Here is a 15769-nt window from a genome sequence, read left to right on the forward strand (position 1 = left end):
TTTCTGCTGTTCTCAAACATAACCTCTAGATGGTGCTCTGCTATAACTTGATATTGTGATTACACAAGTAAGAAAATACCTTTAAGTTGCTTCAGAAATAATGCCCTATTTTTCTGCCCCCACCCCCCCCCCCCCGGGAAGTCTTTTTTAACAGCAGAAGTGCAACTGGAAGAAACCCATAAATAATAATGAGAAGGGAATCATGCATGCACAATAAATACCTAATGTGGGAAAGCCCCTAGGAGTTACGCACTGGAAAAGGAGGAAAGGAGACTCTCTTATGTAATGCCTGGATCCCAGTTCTGCTCTAAAGTAAAAGTAGGTACAGCTGATTAACAGCTGAGAAAAAACCTCATATAGAAAAGCTCTCAGATTCATACACAACTTAGAATTATTCCATCATTTTTCCAGCCCTTAACAGGTAGGGGCAACCTCCAAATACAGAGACTGAACACCTTAAAATACCACATGGTAAGGATGAATAAATAAGAATAGCCATCTGCATCGTATCTTGCTTGTGTTCCTCCAGTGGCAGGCCCTTTTGGAAGCAAAATGCTGGACTGCATTGGTAGCATAGCTAGGGTTGGATCCTGAGGCCAAAGTCCAGGACCTGCAAGCAAGGGAGTACCCCAGCCCCGTGACGACCCAGACAGAGGCATGTCATGAGGTGGGAGAAGAATGCTCTGTTTTATTCCTGTGGTCATGAGGGTGATATGAATTATATAGGCTTAAAATGCAAAGCTGCACACAGAGTATTTTGTTGATCACAGTCAACAAACAATAATATTGCTGCTCTTGTTCTAATTTGTCATCACATTGTCCCTTAGTTAAGCAACCCTATGGAGGAATGGCCTCCAAAATGTCCCATCCTGCATAGCCCTACTCAGCTCTTATACCCCTAAGGCTGTGGCTTCATTTATGAAAGTGCAAAATGTGGATTGTGGAGAGAGAAAAACCTTACTTGACACAGAATCCTAGAATCACAGAATAGCAGAGAGGAGAGTTGGAAGGAGCCAGAGGGCCATTCAGTCCAAAGCCCTGCTCAGTGCTGGACTTCAGATTAAGCCATTCCTCTCAGATGGCTGCCCAGCTGCATTCAGTGTGGGAGAGCCCACAACCTCCCTAGGTAATTGGTCCCATTGTTGTACTGCTCTAACAGTCCGGATTATTTTCCTGATAGCTAGCTGGAATCTGGCTTTCTGTAACTTGAGCCTGTTATTATGTGTCCTGCACTCTGGAATGATCAAGAACAGATCCTGTCCTTCCTCCTTGTGACAGCATTTCAAGTACTTGTACAGCGCTATCATATTACCCCTCAGTATTCTCTTCTCCAGGCTAAACATGCCATTTCATTCAATTATTCCTCACAGGGCTTTGTTTCCAATCCCTGGATCATCCTTGTTGCCCCCTTCTGAACCCTTTTCAGCTCGTCTGGATCTTTCTTAAACTGTGGTGCTCAGACCTGGACAGAGTACTCCCGATTATGCCTAACCAGTGCTGAGTAAAGATGAACTAGTACATCACATGATTTGGGAGTTCTACTTCTATTAATGCAGCCTAAAGTAGCATTTGCCCTTTTTGCAGCCACATCAAGTTGTTCACTCATAACCAGCTTATGATCTACAAGAATTTCAAGATCCCTCTTACTTGCAGTATTGTTGAGCCAAGTATTCCTGATCTTGTACCAATGCATTTGGTTTCTTATTCCTAGGTGCAGACTTGGTATTTGTCCCTATTCAATTTTATTCTGTTGTTTTCAGCCCAGCACGCCAACCTATCAAGATCACTTTGAATTTTATTTCTGTCTTCCATGGTATTATCTATCCAACCCAGTTTTGTGTCAAGTGAAAATGTGATAATTGTTCCCTGAATTTCCTTATCCAAATAAGTAATAAAAATTTTGAAAAGCATTGGACCTAGGACTGAACCCTGCAGTACCCCACTTGTTACTTTTCCCATTTTGAGAAGGTGCTCTTTGAATAGCAAACTGTGGGTTCACCTTGTAGTTGTTCCATGTAGACCATTTTCTGTTAGTTTGCTAATCAGGATATCATAGGGCACTTCGTCAAAAGTTTTGCTGAAGTCAAGATATATTATGTCCACAGCATTCCCACAGTCCATCAGGGAGGTTAGTCTGGCAAGATTTGTTCTTGGGAAATTTGTGTTGGCTTCTGGCAATTGTTCCCAAGGGTTTGCAGACTGACTGCTTTATAATCTGCTCCAGAATTTTCCCAGGGATTGATGTCAGACTGACTGGTTTGCAGTTCCCAGTTCTTCTTTTTTCCTTTCTTGAAGATGGAACAACATTAGCCCTTCTTCAGTTATCTGGCACTTCCCGTGTCCTTCATGATTTCACAAAGATAATCATGGTTCTGAGAGTTCTTCTGTTAACTCCTTTAGGACTCTAGGATGGAGTTCATTGGGCCCTGGAAATTTGAACTCATTCAACCCAATCAGATGATTCTTGACCATTTGTCTATCAATCTTGAGCTGCCATTCCTGCTCCCTCAGCTTGTACTTTCCCTCTTCAGCCGGAAGGTCATAGATCCTCTTTTGGAAGAAGACTTAGCCAAAGTAGGAATTGAGCACTTCTGCCTTTTCTTTATCATATGTTATCATTTTGCCATCCACACTAAGTTGTCATCCCACATTTCTTTCCTCTTTCACTTTGGATATATCTGAAGACTTTTTTTTGCTGCTTTTAGTGTGGTGAGCCAAGGTCCTCCTCCTGAGCAAACATACTAGGCTGGAACTCCTTTTTCCAACAGACTTTATTGTTACAAGTCTGAGTTCACCCAGAGTGAAACATTGAGTTCTCTTTAACATCAATCCTTCCCTTGCATTTTTATATTCCCTTCAGCATCTTGTTCCAGAAGACAGGGAACTGTGAAAGCATGCTCATCTGTGCTCTTCCCATTGTTTAAACAACTAAGCCTCCTGCCAGCACTGGCACAGAGCAACCAGTGCCACCTTCTCAGCAGGAGGGACTTCTATACCCTGCAAACTACTACGTTATCTTTCCCCCACTCCCCTGCTGTGAGAAACATCCAGCCTCCCCCAGCCCAAAATGTTAACCCTTCCTCCCCCCCCCATCTCTTCATTCCCAGGGGTCAATCAACCTAGGCTCTTCCCTGCCCAAAATTCCAACTCCTCCTCCTCTCCCTGACCGTGGCCTCCTGCTTGGAGATTCCACAACAATCTCATCCTCATTATCTGAGCTTGAGTTCCCATTGAACAGGGCAGCTGCTTGTGTATGCACAGTGGAGCTTCTAAGCTCATCCTCCGGTATTTTTGTGCAGAGATGTGCTTCTTTAACATATGGTTCTACTCCACCTCCCCTTCTGTTTCTTCTGTTCTTCTTCAATAGGTTATATTCTTCAGTTGTTGAATTCCAGTCATGGGAGTCACCCCACCAAGTTTCAGTTATATCTATCAAGTCATATTCACCTTCCTGTATTAAGAGTTTGAGTTCATGCTGCTTGTTTCCCATACTCTGGGCATTAGTATATAGACATCAAAGACATCATGCTTTATATTCTAGCTTTCTTCCTACATTTTGGAAGACTATTATTGCGCACTGGTAGAGCTGCACTCTCTGTTGTGATGCATAAGCCTTTGTCTGTTGTTATGCGCAGGTGTGCTTCTCCCTCCCCTGTAGGATTCAGTTTCAGGCCCTCCTGATAAACTTCTTCATGCTGTGGCCAAGCACATTCTTTCCAAGTCCTTGTAGGGTGCAACCCATCCTTTGCCAACAGGCCATCTTCCAAGAAGTGTAGCCCATGGTCCTAGAATCCAAATAATTTTGCAGTGTTTTTATTTCTCTGCCTATTCCTCTTCCAAGAGGTGTTAGACCCCTGACTATCGACGATGCCCGCCCCAATAAGATCCTGAAGACCAGGGTCTAAAATGACTTAGCTGCACCACTGGATTAGATCAATCTTGGTCTGACCCAATAAGGCCATCTTTCTCTTCTTGTATCTTCCAGTCAGACAACCAGCCAGTTGTGGAAGCATTTAGGCAGCCAAAGCCAGCATGCCAGAACTGGTCTTCTGTATTTGGACTTATGGATACCAGTTAGTAATCTGGCTGCCATATTCTGTATGAGCTGTAGCTTGTGAACAGTCTTCAAGGGCTGCCCCACACAAAGTGCCCTGCAGTAATCTAACTCACTAATACCTAGCTTACTTTTCTAGCTGGTTCATGTCTCCCTGTTATGCATAGATGGTCCTTTTGGGGCTCTGTAATGATCTACATTTGGAGGATGACTATCCTATTTGTGTATATAACGAAAACTGTTACACTTCCTAACAAGATTAAGATCTTGTATCAACACAATTTGATTATTTCTTTCCTTTCAGCGCTGGAAAAATCATGCCCAGTTCCCCTGCTCCCAATGCAGGCATTTCTCCTGCTGATTTTCAATGGCAACAAATAGCTATGAAATAAGCATGGGGTAATCAGGGTTTGCGCTGGATAAATCAAGAGTGAACATGGGGGATCTCCTGCATTCTAATACAACCCAGAATGTTTGTGATAATGCAATAATGCAGAGACCACAAATTTACCTTCATTTTTAAAAATATCACGGTGTCCTGTAGGTCTAAAGTTCAATGCAATCTATTCACAGCACTCTTCATAGCCAGGACTACATGTTCGGGATCAAACTTGCTGCAAAGTCTTACCCTGTTTTTTACTTCTGTTTTGTACCAATAGTTTTAAATGTTTAAATTTTTACAGTGTGTTTTATATTCTATTTTATTGTTTCAATGTTGTGAACTACCCAGAGAACTTCAGTTATTGGGCAATACAGAAATAAAATAAGTGAATAAATAACACCCCCCCCCCACCATGCACACACACGGATCCATCGCTTCTAAACAAACTTCTGCTTAAACTAACCTTTCCGCTGCAGCCAAGGCACAGATGTCAATGCTGCCTCAGTACAAGCAGGGCCGGCCTTACAGGAAGTCATGGTAGGGCACCTACTGGTGGTCCACTCCACAACAGGAGCCCTCCGGAAAGACCCCTCCCCCAGCATTGCTCTTCCTCTTCACCACTGCAAGCTTCTTGTTCCCCTGCCTCTTGCTCTGGCCCACACCACAGCAGCCACCGATGCCGTGAGGAGGAGCAGCACCAGCCACCGATGCCGTGGCTACTTGCTCACCGGCTCTCTTCCTGTCAAGCAAGCAAGTAGTAGCAATGAGGAAGAGGGGGAAGAGGCATGATGGCAGCCAGTGATCATAGCAGTGACGAGGCAGACCACTGACAGACTGGGGTGACCGGTGGCATTGCCCAAGGGCCCTCAAAAGGAAGGACTGGCCCTTAGCCAAGGGGTGCCCATGGGCAACATGCACCCCACCACCATCTCCTGTTGTGCATGTCCTCAGGGCATGTTGCAAACATGCAACACGCTGCCAGGGAGAAGGCATGCTGGCATTGGCTCTTGGACAACAGTGAGCTCCACGTTCCTGCTGGGTGCCAGGCGGGAACATCCCCTCCAGTCTGAGTTCCGCACCCCCACATGACAGAGCAGCAGCGCAGCACTGTGTGGATCCATCTTGATCCAACGTGCCCCAGATGAGTTGTGCCTAAGCTTGCTGTGGCAACCGATGGGCTGTGGAGCATCTGTGGCTCAGTGGCATCATACCTGTCTCGCATACAGTGGGCCTCAGGTTCAGCCCCTGGCATCTCCAGGTGTGGGAGGAAAAGCAGCTTCCTGAAACCAGGGAGAGCTGCTGCCAGCCAGTGTTGATGGTGCAGGACTAGATGGCTCAATGGTCTGGCTCAGGACAAGGCAGCTCCCTAAGCTGAGGCGTTTCTTGTTAGGTGCTGAACCTTGCCTTCATCTTTATATGCCAAGATCAAGCAGCACCAGAGTACTTTATCCCTTAAATCGTATTTTATGATTTTACATATTTAATTTATCCCTTCAGTGGGATTGCAGCCTTGTCAGTGTCATTTTGTGGATGGAATACTTATTGCTTCTGTCCATTCCTGAGTGGTATTTTATGCAGCCAGAATGTCTCTGCACAGGCACAAAACTGACGGAGCCTGTCCCGTGGCCCTAACCAAGACTGACATGCGCCACTTCAGAGTCAGCCTGGGAAATGCAGTAGCAACCTTGTTTTGACTGCAGCACGACAACTCAAGATCCCAAACTGTCCTCTCACCCTCAGACAAAATCTGCTCACAGCATGATTTATAGTTAACAAAAGTAATCAGAGCGTTGATTCCTGCATCAGTTGAACATTTTATTTTGCCTGAAAGATTAATTTCAGATACCTTCTCTTTCCTGTATCCTTCTGACTGGAAGGAGTGATCCTTTGGTTTGATTTCTGCTGAGTTCAAGGCCAGTCCAGGCAAGCTGCCCTGCATGGAAGGCCACCCGCTAGGTATGTTCTGTTTACCTTGCAGCAGCGATAAAGGGCAGAAGGGCTGCAGATTCATCACCCTGAGTATAACAACAGTTGTGTGTGTGGTTACACTGGAGTGATAGAAGCTTGGGGAAGGAAGCTCCTGAGTTTTTCTGTCCCTGCAAGCAAAGATAAATATGCCCCATTTTACCTTAAACAATTAGAACCACTGATTTAGGAGTTCCTTTCCCCCACTCCCATCTCACTGTGTCATGTTCCTTAGTTTGTTCTTAATCACACTTTTATTATAAGACATGATTTTCAATAGCGATGTGTTTGTTACATTTACATCCTGCCTTTCTCCCCTCAGGCAACATACAGGATCCTCTTCCATGCTATTTTATCCTCACAATGACTCTGGTAGGTAGAGGCTAGGCTGTGACTGGCCCAAAGTGACTCAGAGTTTCAGAGCAGTGTGGGGACTAAAACCTAGAACTCCCCAGTCCTAGTTCAACACTCTAGCGCTGTTCACATGTAACATGAATGGTTACTGTGCAGTTACCTTTCTTACCTTGTGTCCTGTGTTCACACTTTCTTGAGTTAAGTACTCACAAGCCATCCTGGTGTGCCTCCATCTTCCCTCCCAGTGGCAGCACGTAATCCATCAGACCCTATAGCTGAAACCAGTCCCAGGGCACACTGCTCCTGCCCGTGTCACCTGCTTCTGCCCCACTGGCTTCTCTCCTGGGTGTGTTCCCAGCCAGCCACCACTTCCCCGTCTCCTGCTCTGTGGAGCCCCTCTGTACTCATTAAAATACATGGTGGACCCACAGAGCCCCTGTCTACTTCCTAGAGTACAGGATGACTCTGCAATGCCCATTAGAGTACACGGTGGCTCCACTGTTGCTGTCCCCTGTCCTCCTTCCTGGCGTGCACTCCCTGACGCCCAGCTGCACCACTGCAGCCATGCCCGCCATCTGGCCAAGCACCCATTTCTCATGCTGCCCTCCTGATCGCCCTCCCACCCACCTCCTGACCAAGTTGCCTGTCCCATGCACTGCTTGAGAGTTTATGCAAAGGGCAGGGACCTAGGGACAACGCATGAGAGCTCACAGGAAGGGCAGGCACTTGCAAGAGAAACCTCTCTGCAATTGGCCAGGCAGCATGTGAGGTGGGCGACATGGCCAGGAGATGGTTAGACGGCAACTGGCAAGGCGGCATGTGAGGTGGGCAATTGGCCCGGTAGTGGGCATGGCTGTGGCAGGGCAGCCAGGTACCAGGGAGTGCTCACCAGCAGGGAGGACAAGGAGCAGGGGAGCAGCCAAACACCACCTTGCCCATTGGAAACTCAGCCATTGCCAGGCAAACAGGGCAGTGGAAAAGGGCAGCGGGAGCAGCAGAAGCTGCTCTTGCTGCCAAGCTGGCTGGCCAGAATGGGGAAACCATGGAGAAACAGTGTAACTAGCTTCATACAGGACAAGAACCAACGTGCAGATCTTACAATGAACTATTAGTTCTCTTGATGGTTCACAGCAACTGAATGTGCCATGTTTCACCATGCTTCTGGTGACAAGCCATTCCTGCCGTGGCTTAGTATGTGCGACTACAGCCTTTAATTACTATGCTGCTGCCTGCTTTCCACATCCATATCTCACCTCCCATAGGAACAATGAAAGATCCAAAGCAATGCATGCAAGTAACTGTATTAAACAGAATATTTCTTTAATCTTCCCGGTCTATGATGGTAAAATAAAAACTAAACTTAACTAGAATATATAAAAATCAAGAATGATAAAACATATGCATTGCAGAAAAGTGGGTATTTTGATCTTACAGTGAAAAATATAGACTGCTGTAGTTGATTGTAGAACAACTGTGGGAAGGAGAATGTTGTAGCTGAAGACCCTTACAGAATGGGTTGGGGACAAAGAATGTCTTTGTTTACAGAAGCCATATCTAAATGGTGATGATGATCAAACTCTGGGAGGAGAGGAATTAGAAAAAGCTTGCAGAAGAGACTCTCCACTGTGAAAGCACAAAGGGGCAGGGCCCTAACAGCCCTGGCCATGAGTAAGAACACAGGAACATAAGAAAAGCCATGCTGGATCACACCGAATTCCAGCACTCTGTGGCATGCTGGAAAATCAGCTGTTCACAGGATCCCTCAAATGGGATGGCCTGCCCAAGCTCCTCAGCAACTGGTATATGTAGGCGTGCCACCTCTGGTAATGGAGGTAGCACATAGCCAGCAATGGCAGCATCCACGAATCTGTCCAATGTCTTTTAAAGCCATCCAAATTGGTGGACATTACAATTTCCCATGGCAATGAATGCTGTAGTTTAACCATCTGTTGTATGAAAAAGTACTTTCTTTAATCTGTCCTAAAGCTCCCAGGTTTTGGGATGTCTCCAGGTTCTAATATTATGGGAGAAGGAGAAAAATGTCTCCTCCTCCACTTTCTCTACACCATGCATAACTATCAACACCTCTATCATGTCTCCCCTTACTCTTTTTTCTAAGCTAAATAGTCCATTGATCATTTTAGTTGCCTTTCTCTGTACCTTTCCAACTCAATAATGCCCTTTTTCAGGTAAGGTGATCAGAGCTGAACATTCTAAGTGTATTCTAAGTGTAGCTGCACCAAAAATTTATAAAAGGTGAGTACACTCTTGGCAGTTCCATTTTCTATTCCCTTCCTAATTATGCCTAACATGGAGTTTGCCTTATTCACAGCAGCTGCACAATGAACTGACATTTCATTGAGTTGTCCATGTCCCTCCTGCAAGATCTCTTTCTTGATCAATCACTGCTAGCTCAGATCCCATCAACCTATCCTTGAAGCTGGAATATTTTGCCTTTACTTGCTTGTGCTGAATTGCACTTGCCATGTTGATGCCCATTCTCCCAGTTTCAAGAGACCCCTTTGGAGCACCTCACAATTCCTTTTGGTTTGAATCATCCTAAATAGATGGGTGTCATCAGCAAACTTGGCCACTTCACTACTACTTACTCCTAATTCCAGATCATGTATGAATAGGCTGAAAATACTGGTCCTGTTAAAGAAACTTGTGGGACCCCACTGGATACATCCTTCTATTGAGAGAATTTGCAATGTATTCCCACTTTCTGTTTTGTACCCTTTAACCAGTTAGTGATCCCCCCCCCCCCCCTCCACAATTCCATGACTCCTAGGTTTGCTCAGGAACCTTTGCTAAGGGACTTTGTCAAAAGCCTTTTGGAAAACCAAGCAACCAATGTCTACCAATTTGTCCTTGTCCACCTATTTACTGACACTCCCAAAGAACTATAACAGGTTAGTGAAACACTACTTCTCCTTGTGGAAGCTATGTTGATTATTTTTCAGCAGGCCTTTGGCTTACTGATTCTATCTTTAATAATGCTTTTAAGCAATTTACCCAGAACAAAGTTCAAGTTAACTGCCCGGTAATGCGCCAGATCCTTCTTGAATTCTTTTGCTAAAAAATTGGTGTTACCCTGGCCATTCTCCAATCCTCTGGAGAAAGGGTGATTTTAGGGCCATAGTCAATATTTTGGCAAGAAGGTCAGCAATTTCATATTAGAGTTCTTTAAGAACTCTAGGATGGATGCCATCTAGGCCAGGTGATGTATTAACATTCAGTTTGATGCAGCTCAAAATCCTTAACATTTAAATGGTATTTGGAATGATCAAATCAGTTCACAGACATTACCCCAGTAAATCTTACCTAGTAAGACAGCTTGGTATTTTGGTACATCTTCACATTGTAGAGATGTGCATATGCAGTCCCCTGCAGGATCTTTTTGAATCCTTAGACTTCCCAATTCTTATAGAAATTCTAGTAAATGAAAATACTGCCTCACCTTATTTGAATAGCTGACCAAATCATGCATTTAGTTTGCACCTAAGAAAGGACTACAGTCATTGTCTAACTCTAAACTAGTGGTCTCCAACCTTCTGGGACATGGGAGCTGCATTAGAATGCCCAATGCCTAAGGAGGGCCACATCTTAAATCAAAATGTAACAAAATTATTAACCTACCAACATAAATCAATTTAATTGATTAATGAAAAATGCTAACTTGAATGCAATCCATTCTGAAACAATATTTTACTGTGGAATCATTTTATTTAGCAACACATGCTTACCTTATTGGTGTGATTTTGGTGGTTGTTTTCTGTTAGCTGAGGCATTAATGTCCAAGTCAAGATTTGTGACAGACACCCTTAAAATGTTCATCTGTAAGTCTTGACCGACACTTAGATTTCACAATTTTCATCTTCAAAATGGTTTGTTCACAGATGTATGTGGTGCCAAAGACTGAAGATGCCTGCAGCAGATGTCTTTAGGTTGATAAATATATATCAGGTAGACTACAATAGAAATATAACAGACTATTTTCTTTCTAAATGTTTCTGTGATGATCACTGGTTTGCGAATCAATTCATTCCATCTGCAAAAAAAAATTACTTGCAGAATCTTCCGGTGCTACTTCAAATGGATTCTGAAACATTCTTGTTTCCTTTCCATGCTTATGGCAATCAGTGAATCTGTTCTGGAATTCCACCTGCAATAGGTTCAGTGCCTTGATGAATCTTTCAACATTGAATTGTAAATTTCTGATCATTGCAGCATGAGAAGTTTGAAAAGTTATTTTCACTAACTTGCTTCACAAAAATGTTCAGTTTTGCTTCAAAATATTTCAATTCAGAACACATGTCACACACAAGCTTTCCCTTTCCCTGCAACCTTAGATTCAGTGTGTTCGGATGCTTTATGGTATCAGTTCAGAAAGCCAAATCAAAAATCCATCCAGGGTCAGAACGTACTTTTTGACCTTTCCCTTTCTCCTTGAGAAAGACATCAACTTCACGATGAAGACTGAAAAAAGGTTTGAGGACTTTGCCTCTGCTAAGCCACCTGACTTCTGCATGGTACAATACTTCTCCATAATCTGCATCTATCTCTCAGAGAAAATTTTGAAAATGACAATGAGAAAGGCCATGATGCCTGATGTAATTAATGTTGGAAACAACAATATCCATCATACTTTCCCACTGAAGAATCTTACTACACAAGGCTTGCTGATGGATGATCCAGTTTTACTTCCCACCATATTTCTTGTACTATCCGTTGTGATGCTTTTCAATTTATTCCAACTCAGAACAAGATTTTCCACTGATTCACACACCTTCAAGAATGTTCTCTGCAGTTGTGGTGCCTTTCAAACCCTGCAGTGCACCCAATTATTCTGTAAATCTGAAGTTGGACTCTATCCCCCTGATTTGTAAGCCATCCTGAGATGCTGTTAGGAACGGGGTAGAAATGCTGTAAGTAAAATAAATAAATAAATATTAGCAGCGTCTATAATGTCATTCCTCTCATCTAATGCCAAAGGGGAAAAAAAAATCAAAATGTTGTGCCTTGACAATCAGTGACATATGCAGCTCTTCTAGTTCTTCAACATGCCTGGTGATTCTAGATGCAGATAATCTGACACAACTAACACAAGATACCAGGGCACATTTCCCCCATTACTTTAACCATGCACGTCTTAACAAATTCACTGTTGCTGAATAGTTTACCACGCTGAGCGATACATTTAGCAACATGATAGCTGGACCTCACAGTTGACAGGTTTTCCTCAGTGTGCTTTCTAAAACCATTTTGCTGCAAAAAACAATACTTGTTGGAGAAAATTTATCTTGTTCAGTCACACCTCTCCTTGCTATATTGCGTAGCTCTTGTGACAGGATTCAACGTGCCTTTTAACATTGTATTCCTTTAATACTGAGATAGTTTCAAGACATATCAGGCAAACTGCTTTATCCTTGTTTAAAACAAAAAAGTACTCAGTATCCATTTGTCATTAAAGACATGGTGCTCGTTTGCAATTTTTCATTTCTTTGAAACACCACTTTCTTTTGCAGACATGTTACAGAATGTTTAGCAGAGCAGCAGTTGCAGAGTTTTGATATTATCCTTACATAAAGAAAAATATGAGAAGTATTGTTTTAGGCATCTAACTCTTCCCTTTCTCATAAAATCCATGCAACTTTGGCTGCTGTTAGCGAGGAATTTTCATTTTGACCATGGAAAAGAAGAGAAGAGACCCCTGCCTCTACAGTTCTCAGAAAATTGGGGCCATATGCACAGGCCAGGAAGAATTTTTAAAAAAATGGATTATGAACCTCACCTACCAGATGGCAGCCTTGCAATCCTAAGTACATTGGATAATACTAGATTAATTTTTAATAAACACATTTTCCTGAGGTTTAAATCTATACATGCTAATACTTTAAAAAATGAGGGCCTTCCAAAAGGGGCAGGTAGAGAAAAAGAGTTAATGAAAGGGCAGCCTTCCACCTGGAGCAGAGATTACGCCAAAGTTGGAGCCAAATTATCTGCAGGGAGGACGGACACATCACTGCCTGCCTGCCTGCCAGCCAAGCCTCAATCATGAGAAGCGACATGGCAGCCGGGGGGAAGGGAACTTTGCTGGAGGAAGATGTGGGAAGGGGCACCCCATACGCTTCCCTGCTAAGGGAATCCTCTTTCCCTTTCAACCCAAGGGGCTGCTCTCCAGCTCCAACAATCACAGATGCAGGAGAAGACTCCTAGCTGGAGTGGGTAGGGGAGGAGAGACAAAAGCGAGCAAGGCAAAAAGTCAGAGCAAGCACCCCTTGCTGAGGAAGGAAGGAAGGATTTATTTATTTATTTATTTATTTATTTGGAGTGCTTGTATGCCGCCCCATTCGCATAAGCCTCGGGACGGCTTCCAACAAATAAATAACAATATACAAAAATATACAGAATTGGAAACATCGCGGAGTTAGATAAAAGGAATAATTAATTTAACAATCAATTAAAATAACATTTAAATAAAAAGGTCTTGGCCTGGTGCCGAAAAGCAAATAATGGCGGCGCCAGGTGGACCTCTCTGGGGAGCACATTCCACAGATGGGGCGCCACCGTAGAGAAGGCCCTCCTCCGGGTACTCACCACCTAATTTCCTTCATGGAGGGTTCCCAGAGAAGGGCCTCTGCCGTTGATCTTAGAGGGCAGGAGGGCAAGTATGGGCAGATGCTCTTGCCTGAAGCAGCAACCTCACCAGTAACCTGGGAAGCCACCTGGAAGGGTTTTGATGGGTGGAGCTTCTAGAAATCAGAAATGCAGGACACTTTGTCTCCTTTCTGCAAAAAGACCAGGCCTTTTACTCTCCTTCCTCTGCCTTTTTTGCAAAAGCAGGCCAGGCATCTCCTGCACCCATCCATGCAGCTGCTTTATCTTCCTTACACACACAAGTTGCCTTCAACATGCTAACACATGAAGAGGAGGAGTGAAAAGGCTGCGTAGTAATGAGTACCTGAGCTCTGCTGGCCAGCAAAGCACCCAGAATGGCCAAAATGCTAGTATGGTGGGTAAGACCAAGAGAGGGCTGACAGAAGAAACCAAGGAGACCAGAAGAGGCAGGAAGAACATGAGGAAAAATGCATTGAGGGTGATAGCAGTAAATAAGCAGGTTGGGGGGCTGCACAGAAAGAGCTTGGGGGCTGCAGGTTGGGCACCCCTGCTCTAATCTATACCTGGTAAATGGGCTTGGGAGTTACTTCTTCTGGCAGCAGAGACATTTTACGTGGTGAATATAGCAGTGTGTGGAGATTAAGACCAGCCTACTGGAGATTTACTGCTGCATAAAGTCAAACCCTCCATTATCTTCTGCATATGTCTTCACATGTTCACTGAAACCTCTCATGTTTATGTTTTGTCACAGCGCAACAACATATGAACCACCAGTCTTGAAGAGGATTAAATGCCATTGCACAAAGCAGCATTTGGACTTCCCGCCTCAGCTGCTAAAACTCCTTGTGCCTGCTCTGTTGACATACTGATCCAGTGCAGGCTGTAGTGCTGCCAGGATGGCTCATGAATCACTTATCACTAATCCTGTCCATTTTCTCCTTGCATAAGACAGCAAAAAAACTCTGCTAGTAGAGCAGTATTTCTTCCCTTTTGCACAGATGACAAGGCTCAAATCAGCTTGCACCACTGACACAAAACATCCACTCACGGCACTAGCTCCTAAAAAAAGAGAAATCCTCAAAATGGGATGTGAGTGGGCAGCTACATAGTTCCTTGCCTCTGCAACCTATTGCCCTGCTGGTGGACTTAGAAAAAGATCTTATGATCCCGTGCCCTCCCTTGCTGTTATGTACACCAAATCTTCCTGCACAGCAAAAGAGAAGGATGGCATATCTAGCCAAAGGGATGTCTCTCTGGAAGTGATTGACAGGGGTAGAATTTATGATTCAGGCAAGCACATTAGCCTGCACTAATAGGCCTGATTGTCAAACTCTTGTAGAACCATCCTTCATACAGAACCAGAACATTTCCTGCTGAACACTGTAAGTTTTGTAGACTTTCATGAATGATTGCTTTCCCATCCCCCTCCAGGTCTGCATCAATTAAATGGCAAGAGGTGTGTGTCTGTGTGGGTGGGAGATAACGGAGCTTCCCAGTTTTCAAACTGGCTCACTAACACAGGCAGTTTTAAAGCATATCGTGAGTTTTAAAGATGAGAGCGATGAAGAAAGAAATGTAGGAAATTACACCACTTACTTTCGCTAGCCCTAAGCACCAGATTTACCTTCAACTTCCCTGCTAACACCGTGGAAGCCTTTTTAGCATACAGATTGCATTCCTATGATAGCTTTCTGAGCTGCTTCCACATTTCTCTCCGAGGGACTGTTTAGTAAACAGCAGTCTTCGGCTCCTGGTGCCAGGACTTCATTAATGGGCACTTGAAAGTTGAAAGGGCGACTGATTAGCAGGCAGATTGAGCTGGAATGTTCTCCGCATTCCCCCACAAAAGGAAGTCCCAGCCTCACAGATTTAGGGAAAGGGCTGAGAAGTTTTTCGTATACATAACAATGACCTTTCTTGTTCAACACCCTGCCCGCCCGCCCGCCCTACCTTTAGGCAAACCTATAAACAACAGATATAAAAAGGAGGCTTCAGCTTAAGTCAGCTCGCTCCTCCCAGCCGTCCTCGCCTCCAGGCTTGCACCGGCAGGCACTGTTAAAATTCCAGCACCTTCTTCACCTGACCCCTCCCCTCAACTCCTGCTATGATCGCCCTTCTCCATCTCCGCCCCCCACCGCCCCAGAGCGACACTCTAAACCCTGCCCTCTGATCCCAGAACAGCTGCTGAAAGAAGAGGCAGCACGGATCTATAGATCTATGCCAGCTACTCTGTACACACGTTGCAGACGGACGAAGCAAGCATACTCGCGAAGGCGCGCGCGCGCGCAGCGCTGTCTGTCCGTCTCCACGTTTGATCAGCAGCAGCCCAGAAGCAGCTCCGCCTTCTCCCGGCTGGAGTTTGAATGACCGTTCAGGGTAGCGAATCCGCCCTT

At 44.5% G+C, this 15769-nt stretch overlaps 1 long non-coding RNA gene across 2 annotated transcripts; it reads right to left on the reverse strand.

Moving 5' to 3' along the window:
- Nucleotides 1–10461: 10461 nt before the first annotated feature.
- LOC123031559 lies at nucleotides 10462–15745 on the reverse strand. Of its 2 annotated transcripts, none has more exons than XR_006416318.1 (3): nucleotides 15642–15745; nucleotides 15001–15153; nucleotides 10462–11681 (listed from the first exon to the last, which is right to left on the reverse strand). It is a non-coding gene; the product is annotated as an uncharacterized LOC123031559 (long non-coding RNA). The 2 variants fall into 2 exon arrangements; XR_006416317.1 differs by having other exon boundaries at nucleotides 14973–15153.
- Nucleotides 15746–15769: the final 24 nt, after the last annotated feature.

Source organism: Varanus komodoensis, unplaced genomic scaffold (genome assembly GCF_004798865.1).
Source record: "Varanus komodoensis strain SLA01 unplaced genomic scaffold, ASM479886v1 scaffold5, whole genome shotgun sequence".
In the NCBI taxonomy this organism is placed as follows: Eukaryota; Metazoa; Chordata; class Lepidosauria; order Squamata; family Varanidae; genus Varanus; species Varanus komodoensis.